Source organism: Lissotriton vulgaris, chromosome 1_1 (genome assembly GCF_964263255.1).
Source record: "Lissotriton vulgaris chromosome 1_1, aLisVul1.2, whole genome shotgun sequence".
Taxonomy (NCBI): domain Eukaryota; kingdom Metazoa; phylum Chordata; class Amphibia; order Caudata; family Salamandridae; genus Lissotriton; species Lissotriton vulgaris.
The window spans coordinates 513,358,290-513,371,945 of NC_141685.1; positions in this window are offsets into that span (position 1 = coordinate 513,358,290).

A 13,656-nucleotide genomic window follows, 5' to 3' on the forward strand; every position below is an offset into this window, starting at 1 on the left:
CTGGACCAGAAACAAGCTTCTGAGGACCGGTTTCTGGCATTCCAGCCGTCTTCAGCCCAGCTTGCTTGAATCCAGTGGCAAAGTGAGCAAGGGACTCATGTCTGAGCATACCCTGCCAAACTTATGGCGGCCAAAAGCGGTACAAAAGGGGGTGGTGATGGACGGAGCATCTGAATCAATCAGACACTCACACCCAGTGAAAAGATCTGGGTTTAATCCATCACCGTTCTTTAGCCCGCTCTGCCACCCCAGTTCAGACATGGCTTTATGCAAATCAGTCTGACCCTGTGCCTCATGGGAACAGTCCAGCCCAAACTGCCAAGCCATGTCTTCCCTGGACCGGAAACAAGCTTCCGAGGACCGGTTTCTGGCATTCCAGCCATCTTCAGCCAGGCTTGCTTGAATCCAGTGGCAAAGTGAGCAAGGGACTCACGTCTGAGCATACCCTGCCACACTTATGGTGGCCAAAAGCGGTACAAAAGGAGGTGGTGATGGACAGAGCATCTGAATCAATCAGACAGTCACACCCAGTCAAAAGATCTGGGTTTAATCCATCACCATTCTTTAGCCCACTCTGCCACCCCAGTTCAGACATGGCTATATGCAAATCAGTCTGACCCTGTGCCTCATGGGAACAGTCCTGCCCGAACTGTCAACCCATGTCTTCCCTGGACCGGAAATAAGCTTCCGAGGACCGGTTTCTGGCATTCCAGCCGTCTTCAGCCTGGCTTGCTTGAATCCAGTGGCAAAGTGAGCAAGGGACTCACGTCTGAGCATACCCTGCCACACTCATGGCGGCAAAAAGCGGTACATAAGGGGGTGGTGATGGACGGAGCATCTGAATCAATCAGACACTCACACCCAGTCAAAAGATCTGGGTTTAATCCATCACCGTTCTTTAGCCCACTCTGCCACCCCAGTTCAGACATGGCTATATGCAAATCAGTCTGACCCTGTGCCTCATGGGAACAGTCCAGCCTGAACTGCCAAGCCATGTTTTCCCTGGACCGGAAACAAGCTTCCGAGGACTGGTTTCTGGCATTCCAGCCGTCTTCAGCCCGGCTTGCTTGAATCCAGTGGCAAAGTGAGCAAGGGACTCACGTCTCAGCATACCCTGCCACACTTATGGCGGCCAAAAGCGGTACAAAAGGGGGTGGTGATGGACGGAGCATCTGAATCAATCAGGCACTCACACCCAGTCAAAAGATCTGGGTTTAATCCATCACCGTTCTTTAGCCCACTCTGCTGCCCCAGTTCAGACATGGCTATATGCAAATCAGTCTGACCCTGTGCCTCATGGGAATAGTCCAGCCCGAACTGCCAAGCCATGTCTTCCCTGGACCGGAAACAAGCTTCCGTGGACCGGTTTCTGGCATTCCAGCCATCTTCAGCCCGGTTTGCCTGAATCCAGTGGCAAAGTGAGCAAGGGACTCACGTCTGAGCATACCCTGCCACACTTATGGCGGCCAAAAGCGGTACAAAAGGGGGTGGTGATGGACGGAGCATCTGATTCAATCAGACACTCACACCCAGTCAAAAGATCTGGGTTTAATCCATCACCGTTCTTTAGCCCACTCTGCCACCCCAGTTCAGACATGGCTATAAGCAAATCAGTCTGACCCTGTGCCTCATGGGAACAGTCCAGCGCAAACTGCCAAGCCATGAGGCACAGGATCAGACTGATTTGCATATGTTGACTGTAGATTTCATTGTAAATGACTCTATACCAGCTCTGTACAGATATATTCCATACTGAAATGGATACAATGTATCAGTGAAGATTCAGAGGAACTCAGAATTGTGACTTTCTCCCATGAGCTAAGACTCATTATTCAAATTAAATACGGTACAACAAGAGTGATACTGGACAAACACTTCTATTATTTGCAGAAAAAGGGCATTGCATTAGTAGCAACGGATGAGCAAAATCACACAAGGTGAAGAGTGGGGTAAGAAATCAATAAAACCAAGTACTTGTTATGAATACATTTTTAAAATACCTCTTTTGTAAAAATGACATCCAATAATTCCACTGCTTAATATATATTCTGGCCCAGAATCAAATTATGTTAATGGTCTATATGTAATGAAACCCTCTAGCCAAATGAGCACCTGTTAAAGCAGCATATGTCAGAGGAATAAATGTGTGCATATTGAAGTCAAAGAGGTTAAGAGTTCATTGGATTCTATTGTAAGCTGGTAATAAAAGAGCTGGTTATTCCATTGTTATAATTCCAGTAAGGTTAATGTATTCTGCATGAATATAACTGACTGCTGACTATTAAAAGCAATGGATTATAAGATGTGTCATTGAGAGTTCAGCATATGCTGAGGATGGGCTGCCAATAGAGATCACAATGTAAATATTGTCATGTGATATAATTTTGAGCAAACTATGAAGAAATCTGTTTTATTTTCAATCTAAACACTGAGGGGCACATGCATCAAGGTAGGCTTTTGCGATACCTTAATTGCGATTATTAAGGATTCAAAATTAAGGTATCGCAAAAGCATATGCATGTAGAAATCAGCGATTTCTAAATATTCCTTAATTGTGACTTTCAAATTGAGGAATTAAGGAATGTCTTCCCATTAATTCATATGGGCCTAGAGGCCTATAGGAATAAATGGAATAACGTGTAAAGAGGCCATGCTCCTTTTTACACCTGTCTGCAACGCAGCCCCCTGGTGCACACTGGAGGTTCCTGGTGGGCTAGTTGGCCCCCAGGGACCCCTAGTATTCAAGGGGAATTAGTTCCCCTTGGGCACGTTTGCAGTGTGGTGCAATCCATCCCCTCAAGCCCCGCTCCCTCCCTGCACCACTCTGCAAACGCGCCCCCTGGCATGTTTGCAGAAGGGGAAGTAATTCCCCTTGAATACTGGGGGTCCCTGGGGGCCCTTGGGGGTCAAATAGCCCACCAGGTACCTCCAGTAAGCGCCACGGAGCTGCTTTGCAGAGTGTTGTAAAATGGGGCATGGCCTCATTACACCTCTCTGCAATGCAGCTCCCTGGCGCATACTGGAGGTTCCTGGTGGGCTAGTTGGCCCCCAGGGACCCCCAGTATGCAAGAGGAATTAGTTCCCCCTCTGCAAACGCGCCAGGGGGCTGCCTTGCAGAGAGTGTAAAGAGGCCACACCCCTTTTTACACCTCTCTGCAAGGCAGCCCCATGGCGCATAATGGAGGTTCCTGACCCCCTAGGCCTGCTCAGGTGGTCCCACAAGGACCCCCAAGCCCCCCCCAAATGTTTCTTTTGAAAAATTCCTGGGATACGCGTAGGGTACGCACACCCTGCTGATCCCCCCCAAAAAATTAAGGCACCACTCTGCAAACACGCATTTTCAGAGGGGGAAATAATTCCCCTTGAATACTGGTTGTCCCTGGGGCCAAGTAGCCCACCAGGAACCTCCAGTATGCGCCAGAGGGCTACCTTGCAAGGAAGTGTAAAGAGGCCATGCCCCTTTTTACACCTCGCTGCAACGCAGCCCCCTGGTGCATACTGGAGGTTCCTGGTGGGCTAGTTGGTCCCCAGGGACCCCCAGTATTCAAGGGGAATTAGTTCCCCCTTTGCAAATGCGCAAGGGGGCTGCCTTGCAGACGCGTGTAAAGAGGCCACGACCCTTTTTACACCTCTCTGCAACGTAGCCCTCTTGCGCATACTGGACGTTTCTGGCGGGCTAGGTGGCCCCCGGGGACCCCCAGTATTCAAGTGGAATTAGTTTCCCCTTAGCAAACGCACCAGGGGGAACGTTTGCAGAGTGGTGCAATCCGTCACCTCAAGCCCCAGCCCTTCCCTGCACTACTCTGCAAATGCACCTCCTGGCACGTTTGCAGAGGGGGAAATTATTCCCCTTGAATACTGGGGGCCCTGGGGGCCAAGTAGCCCACCAGGAACCTCCAGTATGCGCCAGGTGGCCGCCTTGCAGAGATGTGTAAAGAGGCCACGCTCCTTTTTACACCTCTCTGCAATGCAGCCCCCTGGTGCATACTGGAGGTTCCTGGTGGGCTAGTTGGCCTCCAGGGACCCCCAGAATGCAAGGGGAATTAGTTCCCCCTCTGCAAACGTGCAAGGGGGGTGCATTGCAGAGAGGTGTAATGAGGTCACGCCCCTTTTTACACCTCTCTGCTACGCAGCCCCTGGCTCATACTGGAGGTTCCTGGTGGGCTAGTTGGCCCCCGATTTACTCACCTGTTATCAGGAGAGACTTCAGTGCTGCATCTTTCAGCCCACTACTGATCCTGAAAAGTAATTCTAATCATAGTTACAGTAACTTGAATTTCCTTCCGTAAGCTAACATTGACTGGTTTCACTTGGAATTTTTTTTAAGTGTGGACTTTTGGAACTTTAAAAAATTACTCAAAAATCAGCCGAACTACGAATTCCGATTTACTCACCTACCTCACTCTCATTGCCTGTTATATAAAATATATATAAATTAAAACAATATTAAATGGAAAAAAAAGATTACAATTTCGATATTTTTAAAAACATATTTTTTTCAATTTATATTAAAAATATGTAATGTAATTTAAAAAATAAAATATCTCAAAATAAATACTTTAAAACAATGTAGTAAATTAGTATAAAAAAACAACAATTAATACATTTAAAAATTATCATTTACAAAACCTTTGAAATTCACTGAAATAACTATGGATTTCATCCACGTTATAGTAAGTAATTAGCATTTAAAAAACCTTTGAAATTCACTGAAAAAACCATAGTTTTCAGCCACGGTATAGTTAGGAATTAGCATTTAAAAAACCTTAGAAATTCACTGAAAAACCATAGGTTTCACACATGTTATAGTTAGCTGGAATTTTCACTCATACAAAACCATTGAAATTCCCCCGTTATAGTTATTTCAGCTAACTATAAGTTGCACGCCCGCATGGACTGCTGATGATGTCACATATTACATCACTCATGACATGGTCAGTGACATCACTCATGACATCAAGAGAAAAAATTCTTGTATTTACCCACTTGTGAGTGCGTGGAGGAAAATGTTGTGGATATATGTATGCCACAGAAATTAATTAACATTCAAGCTAAACATGTCATTGAATAAAAATGCATATACTGCTGTGGAGAAAACAGACGGTGAGTCTGTTTTCCATTTTCCTTATGCACTGTCACTTTAGAAATAAATGGAAACACCAGTAAGTCATGTGATCAAGGCCTCCAGGGGCTGAATTGCGTCATGGCGGAGAGCACAAAATAAAATTATTTGCACGGAGAAAAAAGTGGTGTCCGTTCCGTTTCTGGCTCTATGACACGGAGTGATGAAGATATAGCTTACATGATATATATATATATATATATATATATATATATATATATATATATATATATATATATATATATATATATACATATATATATAGGTAGTTATAGTTAGGACCTACTTTCTATAGGAAATCCTCAACATTCTATTGAATGAATGAATGAGTACGGATTTGTATAGCGCTACATCTTGCCTTACTGAGGATTCGTTTGGTCATCTGTTCTGGTTCTCTGAGCCAAGTTGCAGTTTTGGCTGTTTGTGTGCATTTATCCCGCGGAAGGTGGTTGCTTCCGCCACAAATCCACTCCCTGTTGTCCGGCGTCGTCAACCAACGTGTGCTTAGTCTGAGGATCAGAATTTGATGACGGACCCTGCCTGCAGACAGAGAACACACTCACCTGAAGCAAGTGTGCCGAGGAAACGCTGAAACGCCGAAACGCGGAACGTTGAATGCCGAATACCGTGAGGAACGACCCGCTGTGTGATCTGCTGTGTGAGTAAAAACGCGGCTATGCTGACTACAACTAGCGGGATTAACGGCAAAAGATTACGGCACGGCGCTTTTGACTTGCTGGTGAGTGTTCCCAAGTGCATGAAAGGGGCTGGGGAGGAAACGGGCATTGTGCGAGGGTGAGCCACAACATTCGAGTCACCCACACAGAAGTATTAATATAATTTGTAATTGGGCAAACTGAGCAGCGAAAACCCTGACAGAGGAAACAGTAAGGGGGCGAGAGGCAGCATCTTTGGAACTCTTCGCTAATCTGCCCAAAGTCATTCAAAAGGGCACTACCGCGGCAGCGGGAACTTCGGGGGTTTCAGAGACCAGTTCACCATCAATAGAGATACAGATCAAGACTCTAATGAAACGCCTGGAGAAAGTTATGAAAAGCGAGGTCACCAAGTGGTGGGAACATAAATCTCTCACTATGTACATAGCAGAAGGACGGATTCCACAGGGGCTGCGAATATTACTAGCCCCAAGTTACGAGAAACCACATCTGGAAATGCTAAGGGAATGGGGACAAAGTAACTTGGATGCATCTCGCAATCTAGTCCAGATTTTAATAAAATATGCGGAGATTGACCGTACACAGCTGCTTAAAGATATGGAAGAAATAAATGGAGAGTTGCTTAAACTTGAACCAAACAAACTGATAACATCAATGAGAAAGGAGGTTCAAGAGAGGGTTAATAAACATGAGGATAAAATCAAAATCCGCAAAGCCTGGAAATTTGCGCGCGATAAGGATGATTATGAACATGGCAAAATATATACATTCGCACGCAAGTTTGACAATGCTAAAATGCTTAAAAAGAAAGCAAAAACTGCTCCAGCATCAGGGGCAGCAGGGCCAGGACCATCAGGCGGAGTTCCTTGAGGCCAGAACCCGGAACATACTCAAATTATGAGTGACAACTCTTCAATATCCAGCAGCAACACTAGCATTTACTCGGATGAGGACGCAGCATCAAGGGGTGAGGAGTCAGGACCCCCCTTGGTACTTGATTTAGGGGAAGAAGTTGATTTTTTAGTCAACGCCCGACTACAAACTTTACGCCCATCAACGCGAAACCAACAAAAACAGCAGAAAAAAGGGCTCGAATTAACCGCCGCAGGAAAGAGCGCCGCAACAAATACAAGCACAAACAACAGCAACAAAAAGAAAAAATATTGGCGCAACAACAAGAAATAAATGCGAAAACTATTATCAATTTGTCGTCAACAACACTCACCGCGGCGGAGCAACAATTACTGAGTCTGGGCCTCACATACTGTCCCCTAACTGATTTCAACTATGCTGCAACGAGGATTGATGTATTTCGTTACATCCGCAAACTTAAGCTATGTACATTTTTCAAGATCAAGAAAGGACCTAATAATGAAGACATAACAACAATGGATAATAGTGCAACAGCTCTCCAGGCTGGCGACACTAGAGGCCTATTAACCCTTGTCCAATTGGGTGAGGAAAATGAAGATACAAATTCTCAGATTTGCACACAGGATGAATTAAAGGAGGCTGCAATTCTTCAAACAGGAGCAGGTAGCAGTCCTTTTAAACCGTCATCTAACTTCATTCCTATTATGCCTAGGGATGCTATAGACTCATTCCATGATGTGGTGACTGCAGACCTTAAAAAATTATACCACCAGGTCAAACATCGTAAAAGGATTAAACAACAGCAAGAAACTCAATATTGGGATCTGGTCAACAAACTCAAAAATGATCATCACAATGTAGTATGCAGCTCAGATAAAGGAGGCAACATTGTAATCTGGCCCCAAAAGCAATATGTTGCTGAAGGAATAAGGCAACTTTCTGATGCTGCGTGCTACACCAAAACGTGTCTGAAACAATATGATCTATCAAAAGACAAGTTGAGAAAACTTTTATTCCGGTACAAACGGGAAGGTTTAATTTCAAATCAGGAATTTAAGTCTCTCCACGTGGAATTGCCAGCCATGCCCAAGTTCTACCTCATACCCAAACTCCATAAACTTACATCACCGGTTCCAGGACGGCCGATATTTTCGGCGATCAATAGTGTGGGGGAACATCTTGCTCAGTACACGGATTATTTCCTTCAACCTTTGGTAAAAAGTCTTCCCACATACATCAAGGACACGGGGCATTTCCTGGACATAATCCGCAATGCAACATGGACTGAAGACTCTTTGTTAATTACATTAGACATCGAGGCCCTTTACACAAGTATTGAACACCACATGGGTCTCAGAGCTCTTGAATACTTTTTGAGCACCAGATCGATAGACTGCTACAATCACAATAAGATGTTGGTGGAACTTGTATCATGGAGTTTAAACAATAATTACTTCATGTTTGGCAAAGATGTCTATTTACAAAAGAGAGGTGTCGCCATGGGGGCCTGTTTCTCCCATAGCTATGCGTGCTTGCACGTAGGCTATTGGGAGAGGCAGGTCCTCATGGGTGAACATCAAGATATGTTTTCGGAAAATGTTGGCATGTGGGTCCGTTTTATAGATGATGTGTTTTTAATTTGGAGAGGCGATGAATCTAGTGCTTTGAATTTTATTGAAAAACTTAACATCAATGATTATAATCTCAAGTTTACCCACCATATGAGTAAGAGCTCAGTAGACTTTCTTGATGTTAAAGTATACATTAAATCTAATAAATTAGCCACTACTCTCCACAGAAAGGCAACAGCGGGCAATTCGACTCTGCACGCAAGTAGCGCCCATCCCAGGCACACGATTGACAATATCCCCTTTGGGGAACTGCTCCGACTAAAAAGAATTTGCAGCTCTCAAGATGAGATGGACAAATGTACAATAGAAGCCCTTAGAAGATTTCGTGCTAGAGGTTATAACAATCAAATCCTCAGCAGGGCTGTAAACAAGATGAAACAACGAAGTAGGGAATCAAGTTTCAAAGCTTTATTCGACAGCATTGTTATAAAAGCATTTTACCCTACTCTATACATAATAAATACTATTCTATTTTACAACAATTAAAATACTCATTAAACATGAAGTGCTGTCGGAAACATATTTAAAATATACGATCGCATTAGAAATGACAACCTGTTACAAAAAGTGAATAAAACATCATCTAAAAACATTCTGCTTTCTTTGGACACAATTCATTAAGATAAAGTGCGGGTGCGTATAATCCAAGCCCAGCCCAAATATTTGGCTAGTGCAATGGCGAGGCATGGGGAACAATGTGTTCTTAAGATTCTAAGCGCTTCTTGGTGTATTCTAGTCCCTAGATTTTTACATACAGGTTTTAACCATCTTTGCCTTGGAGCCACATAAAGGGGGCAGGCGAACAGAAAATGTGGAATGTCCTCAAAAAGATCCTTGCAGTGAGCACAGGTGTTAACATTGCCCGGAGATCATTTTGATGTAAATACTTTGAGCGGTAGACAGCCCACCCTGAACTGAAAATACAACTTTCTGTCCAATGGTTTAGTGATCAAGTCCCAGTAATGTTCACAGGTTGGAACTAATTTATGTTCCAAATACTGGGATGTTAACACCGAAGACTGGTTAGATGACAAAGCCGAGCTGTATATCATATCCCAGTACATTTTCTTTAACAAGTCCTTGGAAGGAAAAGCTGCAGGGTCAGTAATAGTCCATAAGTGATCAAGATGCAGCTTGTTTAATAGATTCCTGATTTCTTTTAACCACGTAATCTTAAGGAACCGATCAGAGTTGACAATGTCCGTCAGTGCAGCAGCGTAGTGGCCCAGTTCAGGCGTAGACCTTATGCGCCTCCAAAATAATAGTGGGCGCAGCCGAGCCTGGTCCTCGATTTCTTTCCTCCCTAAATCATAGAGGAGAGGAATGGATGGAGTGCTCTGTGGAACGCCAATCAGCCTACGTAGAAATGTATTCTCTGCAACTGTCAACTCATTGATGTTGGCGAACCACCATAGTTCTGCTCCATAAAGACATGCACCAAGAACTTTCATGCTATAAATCTCCATAACAGGTTGAATAGGTTTTGTCAATGAAGATTTATGCTTCAGAGCAATGACCCCCGACAACTGAGAGAACTTTAGGACCGTGGAAATAATATGCGATTTCCACTGCATGTTCCGCTGCAGGTTGATACCCAAATATGTGAAGGCATCCACCTCTTCTAGAGCTGCCCCAGTAAAGTACATAGCCCCCTTAAACGATTTAGCAGGGTTCATATTCATGAACTTGGTTTTTGCAGTATTTATTTCCAAGCCCCGAATCCTACAAAAGTCCCCAAAGGCGTTAATTGTCTTTTGTAGCCCACTAGGCGTTCGCGATATCAGCAGGGTATCATCCGCGAACATGAGTACCGGGACCCGCACCCCATCTAGGATAGGGGCATCGGTTGGTGATTTCCTAAGATGGTCCACTACTCCATTAATATAAAGAGAGAATAAGGTGGGGGCCAGGACACATCCCTGTCTCACCCCACGCTCTACGGGGAAGGAATCAGGGACTTCGCCCTGTGTCCCCCATCTAATCTTGGCGTAGTTGCCCTCATGCAAACGCACTAGTAGTGACAACAGTTCAGGGATAATTCCAAGTTCACCTAGCACATTCCATAGTTTTTGCCGAGGAACTAAATCAAATGCCTGTTTTAAGTCTACAAATACAGCAAACAGTTGGCCCTCTGCTAGGGTGACATTTTTCCAATACAGGGTTAGAAAGTGGAAAACATGATCAATAGAGCTGGTTAGGGGGCGAAAACCAGCTTGGTATGGCGAGAGGACTCTATTTTCATCTATCCAGTCTTGCATTTTATTTTGAATCATTCTACCCATCAGTTTTTGCGCTGCGTCAATAAGGCTGATGGGTCTGTAATTAGATGGTAGGGCCTTATCTCCCGTTTTATAGAATGGAATGATCTCTGCGCCTTTCCACGAGGCCGGTATTGCTGCTTCTTGTGCTATAGAGTTTGCGAGCCAGGCAAAGTACAGGCACCAATTGTCCCGGTCCGATAAAAATACGTCGGCCGGTATGCCATCAATGCCCGGCGCCCTCCCTCTTGTCACCCCGTCCAGTGCTACACTTACATCATCTTTATAAAATACTATGGGCGGCGTGGGTTGGCACTCAAGGGGCATTGTACAGGAATATTGCGGCTTAAAGAAGTCAACCCAGCATTCTTTTGCCACGTGGTTTTTTGGGCATTCAGCTGTTCCGCCCCTATCCCATTTTATTATTGCCCAAAATTCTTTTTGTTGTTTGGCTGCACAAGCATTCTTTAATTCCTGCCACTGGCTTTCATCCCATGATCGTTTTGCCCTAGTCTGGGCTTTTCTATACTCGTCCCTAGTCTTCAGGACTTCTCCTCTATTTTTGCTTCTTAGTACCACGCTTAGGTTCTGTCTCGCAGGGAATCACTTCTAATCAAACTAGTGACACAGTAATTATTGATGAAAACAACGAAAATTCTGCTCTTAGATTCGTTACATCTTTCAGTTGCCAGGATAGAAAAATTAGGTCTATCTTAACAAAAAGTTGGCTTATCCTCCAAACTGATAGAGTCCTGGCATTAAGTTTACCTCAGAATCCGAAGATTACGTTTAGGAGGGGACCCTCCCTACGTAGTCATGTGTCCAACCCATTCCCTGAATTACCAGAAATTAAATCTTGGCTTCCCCCGCGACTTGGTTTCTTCAAGTGTTCAAGTTGCTGGGCGTGCAAATTTGGTGTCAACACCAGCACTTACATGACCCCCTTTAGTCCTACACCTTTAAAGATCAAGGGAAATTACAACTGTAGGACAGAATATGCTGTATATGTCCTGACGTGTACATGCGGCCTGAGGTACGTTGGAAGTACTCGGCTGGCAATACACGCCAGGATATTGCAGCATCTTCGTGCAATCGTTAATAACGATAATGCGTACCCAGTGGCGAGGCACTTCAAAAGTGTGCATAATAACAACTTGGAGTGTCTTTACTTCGTCTTGGCTTCTGTACCCCAACCCCGTAGGGGAGGAGACAGAGACAAGATGTTCCGCCAACTAGAATCAAGAATGATTCTAGAGCTGGATACCAAAGTGCCTAATGGGTTGAACACCACTGAGGATCTGTATCATTTCCTATAAGGTAAGAGTCTTTTAAATGTGACCTGGAACTCATACATCCCCATTTCTGTATAATGAGTTCACTGCCTCTCTGAGATTAATGCTAGTTGTAAATTTAAACTGAATCCAGAGGATTCTTTATTCACCCCCCCACTATTTACTGTTTCCTACAACACACATCAATAATAGTTTATTTAAAAAACTGATAAAAATCCCCCCTTTTTAAAAAAAAAACATTATTGTGTTGTTTTGTCACTTCACCCTTATCTTTCTTTGACCTGTTTAAATGCTGTTCATTGTGAATAAATAGGTTGTTTCATTTTCACATATTGGTTGCACATTTACTAATAAGGTGTTAGGTGCACTATGAGATGGAAATCACTACTGGTTCATTATAGGCAATACTATGTAGAGGGGTTGCCATCAGTCAATGATGTCCCCAATTTATCATGAATAACTAATCTAGGGGTTGCCATCATTTTTTGAGATGTCCCCGATAGAGTATATATTAGACTTGAGATTTTTACAGTTCAGGATCATGTAATAATTTGTTTATACAAAGGATGCATTTATATCGCGCAAGTTTGCACATTATGATTTAAACAGTTTTTAAGAATAAAAATTCATTTTTGTATTTCAAATGTTTTTAAGTATTTAATATATGCTTTTTAAAACTGAAACTGTATTATTCATATGATGTTTACATAATGGCGGTAATTTGCACAGAACACATCTTAATGATTTATGAACTGTTTTGATCAAATTCATGCATTTATGCAGAAATTTTGTGGTTTAAACATTGAATTTACTCGGTCATATTTATTAGTACATTTCAACGTTGACATGTGAATGGGAATATTATACTTTCCCTCGTTGTACATTTGTTCTATATATATGAAAACAGTACTTTTTCCCTTTTTATTTATGTCACGTGATGTGTCACATGATTTGCACAAGCATTTGAAAAAATACAGGCATTGTGGGTAAACGTTTGACTGTGAGCAAGGGCATTTGCCCGAAATGCGTCAGTTTTGCTGCTCAGTTTGCCTTAAATAAAAAACTACATCTTGCCTTACTGAGGATTCGTTTGGTCATCTGTTCTGATTCTCTGAGCCAAGTTGCAGTTTTGGCTGTTTGTGTGCATATATATATATATATATATATATATATATATATATATATATATATATATATATATATATATATATATATATATATATATATATATATATATATATATATATATATATATATATATATATATATAAGTAAGTGTTAATGAAGCAGAATTCCTTGATGTGCATCTATTTGTCAAAAATAACAAACTTGAGACTAAATTGCATCGCAAGAGCACTGCAGGCAATGCTATCTTGCATGCGCGCAGCTCTCACCCAGCACACACCATTCGCAGCATTCCTTATGGTGAATTCATCAGAATCCATAGAATCTGCAGCGATCATGACTCTTTAGCCATGTGCCTTGAGGAATCCAAACAGCGCTTCATAAAAAGAGGCTATTCCAGAATTATCCTTGATCAGGCCTTAGCCAAAGCCTCATCAGTGGATCGAGCTTCACTTCTTACACCCAGGGACTCCACCACTACTAGCACCAACAACACACAGGACGCTACACATTGTACAGTCAGATTGATTACTACTTTTAGCTCACAGGAGCGTAAGATTAGGCACATCATTGGCACTGAATGGCCCATTATTCTGACTGACTCCATTCTTGGCCCAATGCTATCTGAAACACCCACAATCACATTCAGACGTGCGCCATCCATGCGTGATGCTCTGG